We start from the raw sequence: 15,275 nt of genomic DNA, 5'->3' as shown, positions 1-15,275 counted from the left end.
AGACAAAACATCTAATAATCTTTCTGATTCATTTAAAAATCTTTCATAAGTTTCCCTACACAGTAAGAGGTAAAGGGCTTTTTGAATTACATATACAAATGCACATAATTTACACGTTTGTAAATTCAGATATATGCTTTTGCCACAGGTCCAGAGTCAACAAAGAAATGCAAAACTATGGTCATCATATGACTTCCTCCTCTAACAAGAGAGTTTTCTCTTCTGACCCAAAAACAATTCCCAACATAGAGGGATACTATGAAGATTTGGGGAGATAATATGAGCAAAGTGCATACTGCTTTTCCTTCTCATATTTCTATGCACAGTATTAAATACAACATGTAAATTTCTCTATTAAATAAAGCAATTTCTTTGTATAAGATTTGAATTTGAAATATTGAGAAATGATTCTTAAGGGGGAGATGTTAATTACACTTTCTGCTATTATATCACTATATTATTAATTATAGGATTAATAATATTATATTATTATATATAATATTATATAAGTCCTAAATGTTTTATATATGAATATTTCCAATGTACCATTTATTATAATATTATTGGCAATTATTAGCCCAAGGTTCATAAATACTAAACTAATAAACTACATTCAAATATTTTAAAATATGTAAAACTCAAGACTCCTTTACTATGAGGCATCAGGCTATTTAAACTCAAATTATTACATATGTGGAATATTCAAAATTAGGTTCTATATGTTTATTGTGAAATATTTTCTTAATAAGTAATTATAATTTAAGAACGATTTATTGGTGACGCACCTGGCTGGCTCAGTCCAAAAGGCATGCGACTCTTGGTCTCAGGGTCATGAGTTCTAGTTCTATGTTGAGCGTACAGTTTAAGAATAAGATTTATTGGGTACAGCGTTTTGAATTTACCTAGCAGGCTAATGGTCTCTACTAAAATGTAGTTCTAATTTAGGCAGTTGTTCGACTATAGGACTGAACCATTTAAACAATAAAGGTACTAAAACAGTCTTTTGTCACAGTAATTAGTTATCAGGCTTCACTGGAACATTCAGGTTTCCATAAACCTAAAAATGATATTAATGAATCTTATTACTCTTGGGGTTAATGGTGAGAGAAATCTCTTTATGTTTAATGTAACATAAGCAAAGCTATATGTATAATTTCCCTTGTTTAGGAGAAAATATTTTGACTTCAAAATCCGTATATGTAAGCAGGTATCCTTTTTGAGTCCAGTATATTTAGAGGTTTTGGGGTTTTTTAATTTTTTAGTTTGAGGGGTGGTGGTGAGAGACGGTATACTAGAAGAAATGTACATTTATTTACTCTGAATTTCCAGCAACTAATACTTCCTTTGTTTAAAAAAGAAGGACTACTGGGGCGCCTGGGTGGCTCAGTCGGTTGAGCGCCCAGCTTTGACTCAGGTCATGATGTCATGGTTCATGGGTTCGAGCCCTGCGTCAGGCTCTGTGCTGATGGCTCAGAGCCTGGAACCTGCTTCAGATCCTGTGTCTCTCTCTCTCTCTCTCTCTGCCCCTCCCCTTCTCACGCTCTGTAGCTCTGTCTCTCTCACTCTCTCAAAAATAAACATTAAAAAAAATTTTTTTTTAAAGGAAGGACTACTCTGCAGGGCACCTGGATGTCTCAGTTGATTAAGCAGCTGACTGTAGATTTTGGCTCAGGTCATGATCTCACAGTTCATAAGTTCAAGCCCCACATGGGACTCTGTGCTCACAGCACGGAGCCTACTTGGGATCCTATGTCTCCCTCTCTCTGCCCGTCTCCCACCTCAAAAATAAATAAGTGTTAAAAAAATAAAAGAAAGGATAACTCTGAAAAAGTACTTCTGTGAATTATGTAATTTGACTGCACTTGTGCTTTAAGAAATTAATCACAGCCTTCTCTAGGTATAACTAATAATTAAGGATTCCAGTGTAAATAGATAGAAACATAGTAAAATGTGCATTGCCAGTATTCAATGGAGAATAATGATGGTAGTAGAATTACAGATATGCTATTCATACATAATTTACATACATAAGAATAACATCATGTTAGTTCTTGTTACAAAATATTTTTAAGTTTCTTTCTTTATGTCCATGTACACTTCACTTCTAGATTGTCCAAATATTCCTTCATTTTTCTTCAGTTTTTAAATTGAAAAATAAGCCAGACAACAAAACTTACTAATTATTAATTGCCTAGGAAGTTGGCATTCTAATGAAACAGATGAAAAATTAATATTTTAATGATTAAAAGCAAAAACCTTCTCATGCCAAGTAAATTCTTCCTTTTCACATAGAAAAGTCCAGCCCCTAATCCACTCACCAATCACAAGAGAGAAATCTAACACAGATTAACCACGGAAGTCCCCTTCCATTCAGCCATTTAATAACGACAGTCCCTATGCTGTGCCTAGAAAGAAATCCAACTTTTTGTTGAGGCCCTAGTGTGCATAAGTTCTCTTAGTAGCAAGGGAAGGGGGCTTATGGGAACCTATGTTTATGTTTGGACTATTTAATGCAAATACTAATGTTATGGCCACTCTTTGCTCACATGACCTCTAAAAACCCTAACAGATGAGACATCCTATGATACGGGGTTCAATTTAAGGATACATCAAAGCAGCTTCGTGGCCCTAGAAATTATCCAACTGACAACAGCCTCTGGATGTTTACTTAGCAAAGGCACCCAAATGATTTTTCAATAAGAAATTGAACCGGTAGAGGGGAAATGGATCTTCATTTTAAATCTGTATTCCAAGGTATACCAAATCTGTATTGGTGCAGCCTTTTAATAAAGACAGCATGGTGGTCTTTTTCCCTCTTCTCTAGAGAAGCAATGATTTGCGTGTTTCCTGAAGTTACATATTAATTCCATTAATTTACCCCTCAATTCTGTGCCAGACACTGGGCTGGACACTGGTAAACGAATCATTAAGAGGTGAGTTCTCTTGTGGCACTTACCATCTATCTATTCAAGCAGCTACACACAAAAAACAAGTAATCAAACCAACAAACATATAATTGCAAATTGTGATGAAAATTTGAAGAAATATATATATATATTTCATGTATATATATATATTTCATGTATATATATGTTTCATGTATATACATGTATATATACATATATATATATATTTCATGTATATATATATATATTTCATGTATATATACACGAGGAAATCTGTACAAGTTGATAGATCTCTTAAATGAAAGGACTCATTTCAGATTATAATCATCATTCACTACTAAATGCCAGTTAGGTATAGAGAATGTTGAGGGAAAGGTAAACTTTGTGTTCCTTTACTTTTTTAATGGTAATTCTAGGATAGGGAGAAGAAGGTGGCCATAGCTAGTTCAAAATAACATTTAAAATAAGAGCATAAGTGGGTTATTTGAAGATTTATCTGTTCAGGTATATAGACAAAGGAGGGAAAGGGAGGGGAGGGGGGGAGGAAGGAAGAAGGGAGAGGAGAAAAGATGGAGGAAGGGTAGGCAAACTTTCAGAGATTGCTACAAGACCATCTCCATCCCATCCTATCTCCTCCTTCCCCTACCTCTCCCTGCTGAGACCCTACTATGCCAAAATTGCTATTTATTAATCCAAGGTATACATTTTTTAATTTTACTACATATGTACACACATGTGATTTCCTAAGGCATATAATTTGTTCTTGAAAAATCATATTTTAAGTTTTTATTGAAATTCTAGTTGGTTGACCTACAGTATAATATTAGTTTCAGGTATACAATATAGTGATTCGACCCTCCCATACAATACTTGGTGCCAATTACAACACATGCACCCCTTAGTCCCCATCACCTATTTAGCCCATCCCCCACCCACCTCCTTTCGGATAACCACCAGAGTCCGTTTCTTGGTTTCCACCCCCCTCTCTTTTTTTCCCCCTATGTTCATTTATTTTGTTTCTTAAATTCCACATATGAGTGAAATCATATGGTATTTGTCTTTTTCTGACTGACTTATTTGGCTTAACATAACACTCTCCATCCATGTCATTACAAATGGCAAGATTTCACTCCTTTCTTTGGCTGAATAATATTCCATTGCATACGTACCTTTTTGTAGGCACCTGTTCTGGTTTCACATTATGTGACATATACCCATGTTTATACATGTAGATCTAGTTCATTCATCAACTGCTCTCAGCATAGACACCTGAGTTGTGTATCCATTTTGCTTTGCCGGACAGTTTTGGTGTTTACCTGTTTTTGCTATTACACGGAGTCCTTGATAAACATCCCTACTTTTGTTCTCTTGTGTGCAAATGAGTAGACATCTAAAAGCAGAATGACTGGGTCTTACTAAACTCTCCAGAATTTAACTCTTTAACATTGTACTCACAATAAAATTAAAAAGAAAGAAACCTTATTTTATTCTATAGTTCCATTTTGGGAATTTATGCTTATAGAAGCACAGGAACATAGGAGCGCCTGGGTGGCTCAGTCGGTTAAGCGTCCGACTTCAGCTCAGGTCACGATCTCACGGTCCGTGAGTTCGAGCCCCGCGTCGGGCTCTGGGCTGATGGCTCAGAGCCTGGAGCCTGCTTCTGATTCTGTGTTTCCCTCTCTCTCTGCCCCTCCCCCATTCATGCTCTGTCTCTCTCAGTCCCAAAAATAAATAAGCATTAAAAGAAATTTAAAAAAATAAAGAAGCACAGGGACACAAATAATATTATTTTATTTATTATATTTTATGATTGCACTATCTGGAATGCTTCATCATTAACTTGGAAACATTAAATCGTCTTTCTATTTTTGTCTTTTAGAATATACAATCACCTCTCAATTAGCTTATTTTGTTTTTCACGTTTTTATTTAAATTTCAGTTAGTTAATAAACAGTGTAATATTAGTTTCAGGTGTAGAATTGAGTGATTCAACACTTCCATGCAATACCCAGTGCTCATCACAGTAAGTGACTTCCTTCACCTCCATCACCTATTTAACCCATACCCCCCTCACCCACCTTCCCTCTGGTAACCATCAGTTTGTTCTCTATAATTTAGAGTCTGTTTCTTGGTTTTCCTCCCTTTTTTTTTTCTCTTACCATGTTCGTCAGACATGGATAGAGCTAGAAAGTACTATGCTAAGCGAAATAGGCCAGTCAGCAAAAGACAATACCATATGATTTCCCTCATATGTGGAACTTAAGAATCGATTAGCTTAATTTTCATGGTGTTCATTATGAACCAACAAAAGCAGCATGGCTTTATTTGAGATTTTTATTTCTATAATTTACATTTGCCCCTCAAAAACTGTGCATAGTAAAACCATAAAAATACATGTCAACAAAGATATTAAGTTCCACATATATTTTTTCATCTAGTTAATTGAACAAGACAGCAGTGAAGTCACTCTATAAGCAGATTGTTCACTCCTGCTTGATATTTGGTAAAATTCCATTATTGGTCTTCTTTAAATCACAAATTTCTATAACACTAATGACTTTAGTTTCAAAGAAAGAATGTGTCCAAATACATCTTTAAATAAATATAAAAAGATTTTACTGTGCTAGTAATCAAAAAATTAAAATAAAATTTAAAGTACCACTTTTCATCTGTTAACAAAAAGAATACGATATCCATTTGAGCAGTAGTATAGGGAAATTGATACTTTCTTGCACTACAACTTAGAACAATTCTTTAAGAAAGTATTTTGACCGTATATATTATGAGAAGCCATAAAAATTTTCATATCTTTGGATAGAGTAATCCTACTTACTGTATCTCTATCCCAAAGAAATAATTCAAAATCTGGAAAAGCCATATATTCATGTGTTTATTTTAGCTTTATTTTAAACTCACTAGATTAAAAACCACCTAAATGTCCAACATAAAGTGTATTGTTTCCTAATGAAAAATTTGCAGTCCTGATGCCAAGGAGGAAAATGTTTGTAATATTAAGATTGAAGGGAAGAAAAGGGAATTCTAAACATGGTTTTACAAGAATGCAAAAAGCCCAAGGACATTGCGGGGGTGGTGGGGGGATAAAACTAAATAACCATAATGTTTATAGTTGTCATGGTAGAAGTAATAGTTACCCACTAACTTCGGAATATTTTAGAAAATGTATTATGTATTTAAAAAGGAAAAGAATGGTGTCCCAAGCCCTGCTTTTCTTTTGAGATAGGGAGCTGGAAACTTTTCATAATTTACACTCCTGTCTTATTTATATTCATTTTTGGTTTTGCTTTTTTTTGTATTTTTTTCAACAGAAAGCCATTGTCCTAGGACACTGCAGTATTTTAATGCTTTATCACTCCTGAACTTTCTTTCACTCCTTCAGGAATACCATTTCAAGATTACTCGGATTACCTTTCAGTAAATGTCTGAGTCCTTTGTTTTGGTAGAAATCATCATGAGGCAAAGTGACAGAGCAGATTTGCAAATAAGTCAAAAAATTAATAATTGTAAAAGAAGATCTATAACTTTGCTTTACCTCCTAATTCTGTCTGACTCCTTGTTTAACTAACATGCACTTTCTGATTACCAAGTCATGGCATTCCAGTCAAGGTAAACATCTGACTTTGACTTCAATTTTTAAGTTCCTTCTCATTGTTTAAGGGCTCGTTATCATCTTAATTCTTCACAGTTTGTCCACCACAGAACTTCCTGATGATCAAAATGATAATAAAAATGCTCTGATTTGGGGGAGGTAGCCATATTTTTTCAACACCTTAACACAGATGTCAGATAATTGTTGCTGAGGAATACTAAATATAATAGAAATTTAAAAGATGCTCTTACACTTCACAGTTATATGCATATAGTGATATAATTGGGAAAAACAGTCTGACTTAAACTCAGCCAGATACCTAAAGTAAAAGAAGACTGAGGTCGGCATAGCATCCTTGGCAAGGGTCTATTAATCACTATTGCCCTATTTTTACCTTTTTTTTTTCTCCCCTGCCCTAAGACTCTCTGATTTATGAACAGCTTTTCATATTCACAAAATGGTTCATGAATCACCCTGGCCCAACAGAAATGAATAAAAATGAACCCATTTACACAACATTTGGTATATAGCTAATTACCAAAAAACAACTGCTTGGGATTGCACTGAGAAAAGTGTCGTTAACATTCAGCAGTAAAAGTAAAAAACAAAGGGAGAAAAGAAAGCAAAAACCTGGAATCAAAAAATAAAAAGTAAAAATGTAGAAGTAACAATGAGAATGCTATTTAATTAGTGTGGATTTTTAAAAATGTAACCAAAGAGTACTTAATGATGTCATCCAAGAGGAATGGTTAAGTACTATAACAAGATATCTACATTTCAAAATCTTGAATACGCATTAAAAATGTGTTCATGAAGACTATAAATGTATTATGAAAATTCTTACCTTTAGGTTAACAAAAAACAGCAAATGAAATTTTTTTTTTAACATTTATTTATTTTTGAGACAGAGAGAGACAGAGCATGAACGGGGGAGGGTCAGAGAGAGAGGGAGACACAGAATCGGAAACAGGCTCCAGGCTCTGAGCTGTCAGCACAGAGCCCGACGCGGGGCTCGAACTCACAGACCGCGAGATCGTGACCTGAGCCAAAGTCGGACACTTAACCGACTGAGCCACCCAGGCGCCCCGCAAATGAAATTTTTAAATACAGTGTAATTTCACTTTGCTAAACAATATACTTAGAAGAAAGGAAATTAATAAGATTGTGGTAATAAGATTATAGGTCATTTGCATTCTTTTATCTGTATTTTTCTATATTTCCCAGATGTTTTATTATGACCACACATTACTCATACAATATTTTTGTATCAGTAAACTTACATGTATTTATTTATTTATTTATTTATTTAGAAGCATATAGTTTAAAAGTAATAGCTAGAGTTAATTGAGTGACTACTATGTATCAATCACTGAACTTGTATGCGCGTATAATAACCCCCTTCTCTTTCCTTGTTTCACACCACATCCGCTTCCATAACACCTCCATTCTTGGAACGTCACAAATCCAGGTTAAAGCATCTTTTGTCCAAATGGCCACCAACAAAATAAGCATAGGATTGAGCTCTATTCCTTGTGAATGATTTTCATGCTTTCTTGATAATATAAACATTTCTCTGATGTAAGTTATTCGGATTTCTAGAAAAATGGTGAAGATGGCTTACCCAAATGAGAAGTGAGCATACCATACATGGCTATTTTGTGAAACCAATTGACTGGCTCTATCTTCTATCTTCTGAGACCTGACAGTATACTAAAAACAACCCTCCAAAAATAAAAAAAAATTATGACAGGATGAAAGTGTAGCTGGATATTTTTAACTGCTATAGCCTCAATGCTCACAGGATTGCCTGATTCCTGTGCATCCTCTTTCATTTTTATACTCATTGATTGGTAAAGTATGTCTTGAATTACTGATAATTAATGAATACTACATATATACGGTAAGATCAGATCTTAATATTTTTTTACACTTATCTTACTGCCTATAAAAGAAATAAATAATTCCTACACTGAACCAATAGTTTTCTGCTTAGACTTATCTGCCCTGAATATAGTAACTAAAGAGAAAATAAACCTCAGGTCTTAAGTCTGGCATATCTGAATGTGAATCCCACTGTTACAATTTAGATCATGCAAACTTGGAATTACTTCTTAACTCCATCAGGTATCCATTTCTTTATCTCTGAAAATAGCATAAGAATTACATCAACATAATAAGACAATTGTAAATAATAAATCAAATAATGCATGTGTTGTAGTCAAAATAATGGCTCTCCAAAGATGTCCATGTCCTAATTCTCAGAACCTGTGAATATGTTACCTTACGAGTCAAGGAGACTTTGCTGGTGTGATTAATTTAAGGGTTTGAGATGACATTATTCTGGATTATCCGAATGGGCACAGTGTAATCCACAGAAGGGTTCTTATAAAAGGAAGGCAGGAGAGTTAGAGGGTGAGGGGATGTGAAGCTAGAAGCAGATGTTGGAATGATGGTCTTTGAAGATGGAAGAAGGTGTCATCAGGCAAGAAGTGTAAGCAGCCTTTAGAAGCTGAACAAGACAAGAAAATGGTCCTCCTCTAAAGCCTCTAGAAGGAACAAAGCCCTGCTGAAACCTTGATTTTAAGACTTCTGACCTCCAGAATTGTAAAATAATAAATCTGTTGTTGTTTTAAGCCACTAAATGTTTGGTAACGAGAAAATAATAGAGTATGCATCAGAAACTAATACAGTATGCGTGATGCTTAGCACAGTGTCCATTATGTAAGATTCCAGCATAATATTAGCTAAGATCAGCCCGCCCCTTGATCTAGGTAAGAGTAGCTTCAGTCTACAATCTATTATTTGTGGGAGTCCAGTGCCTTCCCAGGATTGCTGAATCTTCTCAAAGGGTTTTACACGATTTGAGTATCTAGGGCTTGGAATCTTGGCTCTCATTGAATTGGTTCAATTATAGAGTACTGTTCCATGAATGCTGTCAAGATATGAATTCAGCCCCTTTCCAAGAATAAAAATAAAACATTTACATAAAGCTTTACTGTGTTTGTGTGTGTGTGTGTGTGTTAGTATTGGTTTAGGTAAATAGAGAAAAATTATCACGGTAATGCAAAACTGTTTTAATTGAATATTAAACATAACTGTTTTTTAAAACTTTGCTACTCCATCATTTTTCTTCCCCATGCTTAAATTACTCTTAAATCTCACATAGCAGTTTATCTCTTTTTATTTTCTCACCATTCATATCTCACACCCTCAGAATTTCATTTTCAAATACCAAAGCATTTTCTTAAACATGGTAGTCTACCTAAAATAAAACTTGGTGCCAGCTGTGAAGATAATACATATTCTTTTCACCACTCAGTGTTAGCCAAGGAAACAAATCTATATACTACCTGGTCATGACTCAGACTAACCCACCCATCTTCCCCCATCAGTTTCTTCGGGTGATATACCTAACATGGATTAAGGTGTAGCCCAGAGATCACAAAGACCATTCCCCAAACCAGCTTCACTAAGTGATAGTGATATCAACCTTATATCTGCTACTCACCACCAATCTCACCAATTTTAAGGCTGACTTTTTTTTTCCTTTGTGGGAGAAAGAAAGAGAGTGTGAGCAAGGGAGGGGCAGAAAGAGAGATAGACAGAGCCCAGTCAGAGCCTGATACAGGACTCAATCCCTGGAATCATGACCTGAGCTGAAATCAAGAGTTGGACACTAAACCCACTGAGCCATCCAGACAACCCAAGGGCCACCATTTAGACTTAGCATTTTCAGGCTGCCTTTTCCCTCTCTTTCCTCATATTTTTTTTTTCATGTAGAATCTATTAAATAGTAGAATTTTGCTCTACAGAGATCACACTCAAAACTTGGGAGCTCATCCCTATAGAACTGAAGATTACAGGAAAATCTCAATCATATGTACATATGTACAATTTGTTCATTGATTTGTTATTTGCAGAAGTGCCCTCTTCATATGTATACGTGGGCACTTGTGTGTGTGTGTGTGTGTGTGTGTGTGTGTGTGTGTGTATGACTGGATTTTAACGTATTTATAGGCCAGGACTTACTGGGTTGTGTTTTGTCAGCAATGAGAGCCATACAGCTCTTAGATATCAAATATACATGATTTGCAATTACAGTGATTCTTAAGGTCAGTGACCATGCAGTATACACCTTAATAAATGAATACTACAGCAACGTGATTTCCATTCACTCTAAAGTCTCATGGGACCATAGTTTCTAACTAACAGCCTGTTATAGTGTTCTGACCTAACCTTCAAAATGTCAATAAATTGGATTATAATGTAAGCCACTCCAAATGTCTTTGAAAAAAGACAGGTAAATGTTAAGCTGTCATGACTGTACCTCTGGGAAGTCTGTGTTCAGAAAAAGTTGATGCTTTTACGTTTAGCTGGTTCTACTCTATTGTACTTTCATTTACTATCAAGGAATAATAATGTTTTCACATATTCAGAATGAATAACCTGGGTGTTAAAAGTGAAAAACAAAATTCAAAAAAACACTTCAATGTTGAAGCCCTCAACCCATCCAGTTTCGTGATCTTTGACACCTTTGATTCCATGGAAGATTTAGACTATCAGGCTGCTTGAGCCACAGTGTGAGTCCACTTCCGTGTGGACGTGTTAATCACTTGTGGAGGTGACTAACCACTACTGAGCAATTACATTCAGCAAAGTGAACAAATGGAAACATAGGGAGCAGTCATTCTTAGAGACTCTCATTGCTGCTTTGCACCCAGAAGACAGAACGGCTGAGCAGAAATCTGCCCAGGGACATCTCTCTTTTTATTGATGATCCTGGGAATTCTTGCTCAGCAATTTTTTTTCTTACAAAGGGCTAAGGGCACTCAGCCTCAGCTCACTTAGCCATAAGTATTACAAAATCTGGAAATGCCAAACCCTTAAGTTAGCGGAGATCAACACTCGGTTGCATACATTTCTACAGATCACAACCTAAATTTATGAGTAACTGCTTGCATAGAGGTCCCTATCTGAGCCTCAATGATTCCTCCCTTCTTAGATAAGAGACCCTTGGGGGGGGGGGGGGGCAGTGACAATATTTGTATGAGTGCAACTTTCCTTCTTGCTCTTACAAAATAATTTTGGAAAATTTGGCACCTAACCCAAGTGGAGCCAATGAGATCCTCTTGAGAAGTTGAAATTTGGAACAGAGAGATCCCAAGAAGGAAGTTATTTCACTAATGTCCGTCTTCCTCAGAGAAAGTCAGGCACTTTTCACAGCTCAGATTCCTGGAGCTGCCCTGATTCTTTCCTTTTCTGAGTTGTGATTACTTAACTCTGCTTGGGTTCATAATGGTACTTGAGGCAAAAATAAACTGGTCCAGGTGGTACTAGTTGAAAAATCATCAGGTCATGGGCAAGCCTCTGATGTGATGTATAGTTTCCCAAGGTGATTATCAATTAAATTATATCTGTTGGGGGGTGCCTGGGTGGCTCAGTCGGTTAAGCGTCTGACTTTGGCTCAGGTCATGATCTCGCGGTTCGTGAGTTCAAGCCCCGCGTCGGGCTCTGTGCCGACAGCTCAGAACCTGGAGCCTGTTTCAGATTCTGTGTCTCCCTCTCTCTCTCTGACCCTCCCCTGTTCATGCTCTGTCTCTCTCTGTCTCAAAAATAAATAAACGTTAAAAAAAATTATATCTGTTGATTGTTGAATGAATTGATCATAACAAATAGCAGCAGTAAATGCAGTTATGCTTTACAAAGATTTTTTTTTAACACTCACAATTCTAGGACCCATACATTCGAAGCATTTGTTAATCATTTATAGACGGTGCTTTGTTGGTTTTTCAAATTGCTTTGTAAAAATTCCAGAGCCTCACAATATGTGAATCAGTGGTTCAGCATGAGCTTTCAGTGCATGTCCTTACTCTGAGATGATGTGGTTTGCTTACTAGATGACACATTTCTGAAAATGAGGTCAATTAAATGAGATATGCTGACCAACACTCAAATGATGCTCTCAAATATCCCTAAAGTTTTTCAATAGCTCCACAAATATTTTATTTTAATTTGAGTTTAAATATTATAACTATTTTATACTATAATAAGCATGTGCATTACAATGTGTCTTATGCCACATTTTAATGCATTCAAGACCATCATAGTATTAACTTTTGTTGCCAGATTAACTTATGCAGAGCATGAAGCACCAAATAAAGCTTCCCTTTAATCCATCATTAAACACCAACTAGAGTCCATCCACCTAGGGGTGTATCTGAACCATTTGCAAAGGTGTGATTGACTATAGAGGAGGTTACTTGATCACCTGGGGGATCCCCCTGCCAGTTCAAGGTAGCCCATGGCCAGTCATGTATGATTTTAGAAGCAAGTGTTTCCTTACTTACTAGGACTTTTTGATATTATACAAATAAAACACAAGACAAAAATAATTGGTGCTGAGAGATTTAAGACCATAATTCTAATCATAACCCCTGCTTTCAAATTTCTATGCTTATTAAAATAGATGTCAACATGTTAATTTATAAGAGAATTTCATATTAACAAAATATATATAGCTTTCATTTCATTTGCATTTTATATGCTGAAGTTCTGTAGATTTCACTTTATTAAAGATATCCTCAGAGGAAAAATGTTTGAAAACCACCATTGTGGCAGGGTCACTCAACCTTGGCACTACTGACATTTGGGGACAGATAATTCTCTATTGGTGACCAGTATCCTGGGCATTGTAGGATGTTTAACAGCATCGCTGGCCTCCACCCACTAGATGCTGCTATCAAGCCTCTACCCCCCAGACTGATGATCAAAAACATCTCCAGATATTGCCAAATGTCTCCTGTATGGAAGAGTTATCTCTGGTTGAGAATTACCAGATAAAGTCATAGGATCAGAGGGCTGGCCACACTAGTAATTTCTAAGGAATGTTCACATCCTCCTGAATTTTTAATTCATAAACAGCTGTTAAACAAGAATACAGTAATGTAGATAGGTGATTTTTAAAGCATTTTAAAATATTCATTGTGCTGCCTTATTGGGGGCGTTTGAGACACTACACAGGCCATAAAAATAATGTTGTGGAATTATCTTTTCAGGCAACAAAAGATCTTCATGATATATTATTAAGTGAAAAAATTAATTCATATGCTAATGGGAGTGGGAAGCAATAAGGAATGTAGTAAAATCCTTTTACATGCTAAATTCTGGAATACAACTAGTCTTCATATTTTTTTGTAAAATACTTTGAAGAAATTTTTTTAATTGAATTTTAAAATTCTTTTTGCCCCTGCTTAATGCTCAAATAAATCTGATTAAATTGACCAACATCCTAAGGAAGGTTTCAAAGGGAATATGCAAATGTTCACCTCAGTAAACTGTAATTTTTCATAAGGAAAACCAAAGAGAAATTGGAAATGGCCAGTATTTTTCCTAATAATGTTTTTAAGAAGAAGGTTCTGTTAGGTTAACACAAATGACCAAAACAATAACTCATCTTAGAAGCCACAAAACACATAGGTTTGTGAAATACCTTGTCAAATTTAAACACACTGTTGATGGGAGTATAAGTTGGCACAACCTCTATGAAGAGCAATGTGGCAAAATTTCAAATATACATACCATTCTTTCTAATAATTCTCTTTCTAGAAATGACCAACATACAGTTAGCCATAGTAGGGTATACCAGTATATTCAGAGCATCTTCATTTATAAAAGTAAAAAAAAAGAAAACAATGTAAATGTCCACTGAAGTGTGATTGGAAAAATAAATTATGATATTTCCATATAACTGAACCTATTGTAGTAAATTTTTTAAGACAGCTTATTTACCACATGGGACCAAATCCAAGATGTACTGTTAATGAAAACAAGCAAGATTCAGAACAGGAGACGTGGTAGGATGCTATCTAAGAATTTTCCCCCTAAGAAGACATACCTGACTTCTTTGGCATTCAGAGTATTTATGGAAAATGTCCAGTGTTGTACCTCCTATGGATTAAGCTAGAAAGAAAATATTACTAAATTTGAATCTTTCAAATTCATTAAAATATGATTATACATTACTTTGTATAGAAGGATTATGTAATTTTTTTAAAGAAAAGTACTTTGTCAATTACAAAGTGATACCAACTGTTTGAAGGCATGGACTAGCCAAAGGAATTTAAGGTACTCTCACACTCCACATTCCAGGAAACTTTAGAGGCAAGAGAAAAAGGAGAGATAATGGAAATCCCAGTAGGATATCTAGAGTCAAGGTCCTGGGATTTGCATAAACAAATAAAGTCAATGGAGAGCGGAAACTGGTAAATACTCTCTGAACACCAATCCTAGGATAGTGTTTCTTTACTGGTTATATGCTACCTGCTGAGTATAGGTAGAAGAGGATCTCAGATGAATCCAACAACTCTTTCTAATAGTGAGGAATGTGAGGACCCAACTGTCATAGAAGGCGGGTTTTATTGTTCTTGTCATTTTTGTTGTTGTTTTATTATTAGTCTATAGCAGGAGAGGGAGATAGGTTTTGATGCATAATGTTGATCTCCTCTTACTCATAAGGCCAGACCCACTGTAGATACTGTCACAGACATTGCTAGATGCTAGAAAGTATAGGAAGGACCATGGGATAGTAACAGCTGTAAAATGACCATCATTTGTGGAGCACTTACCAACTACGAGGCACCAGGCTAGGAGCTTTCCACACATTATCTCTCTTCATCCTCACGGCCGTCCTTTGAAGGAGGTATTTTGATTGATGAGGGGGGCCTAGTCTTACGGAGATAAATAAAACTAGATCAAACTCACAC

The 15,275-nt window shown here is 35.7% G+C and overlaps 1 protein-coding gene across 2 annotated transcripts in view; it reads left to right on the top strand.

The window, feature by feature from the left end:
* Positions 1-15,275, top strand: part of GABRB1 (gamma-aminobutyric acid type A receptor subunit beta1) — a 380,009-nt gene that overhangs the window by 263,889 nt on the left and 100,845 nt on the right. The window lies entirely within an intron of this gene.

Source organism: Panthera leo, chromosome B1, assembly GCF_018350215.1.
Source record: "Panthera leo isolate Ple1 chromosome B1, P.leo_Ple1_pat1.1, whole genome shotgun sequence".
NCBI classification, from domain to species: Eukaryota; Metazoa; Chordata; class Mammalia; order Carnivora; family Felidae; genus Panthera; species Panthera leo.
The sequence above is the reverse complement of the archived record's forward strand: the minus strand, read 5'-3'. Positions and strand labels throughout refer to the sequence as shown.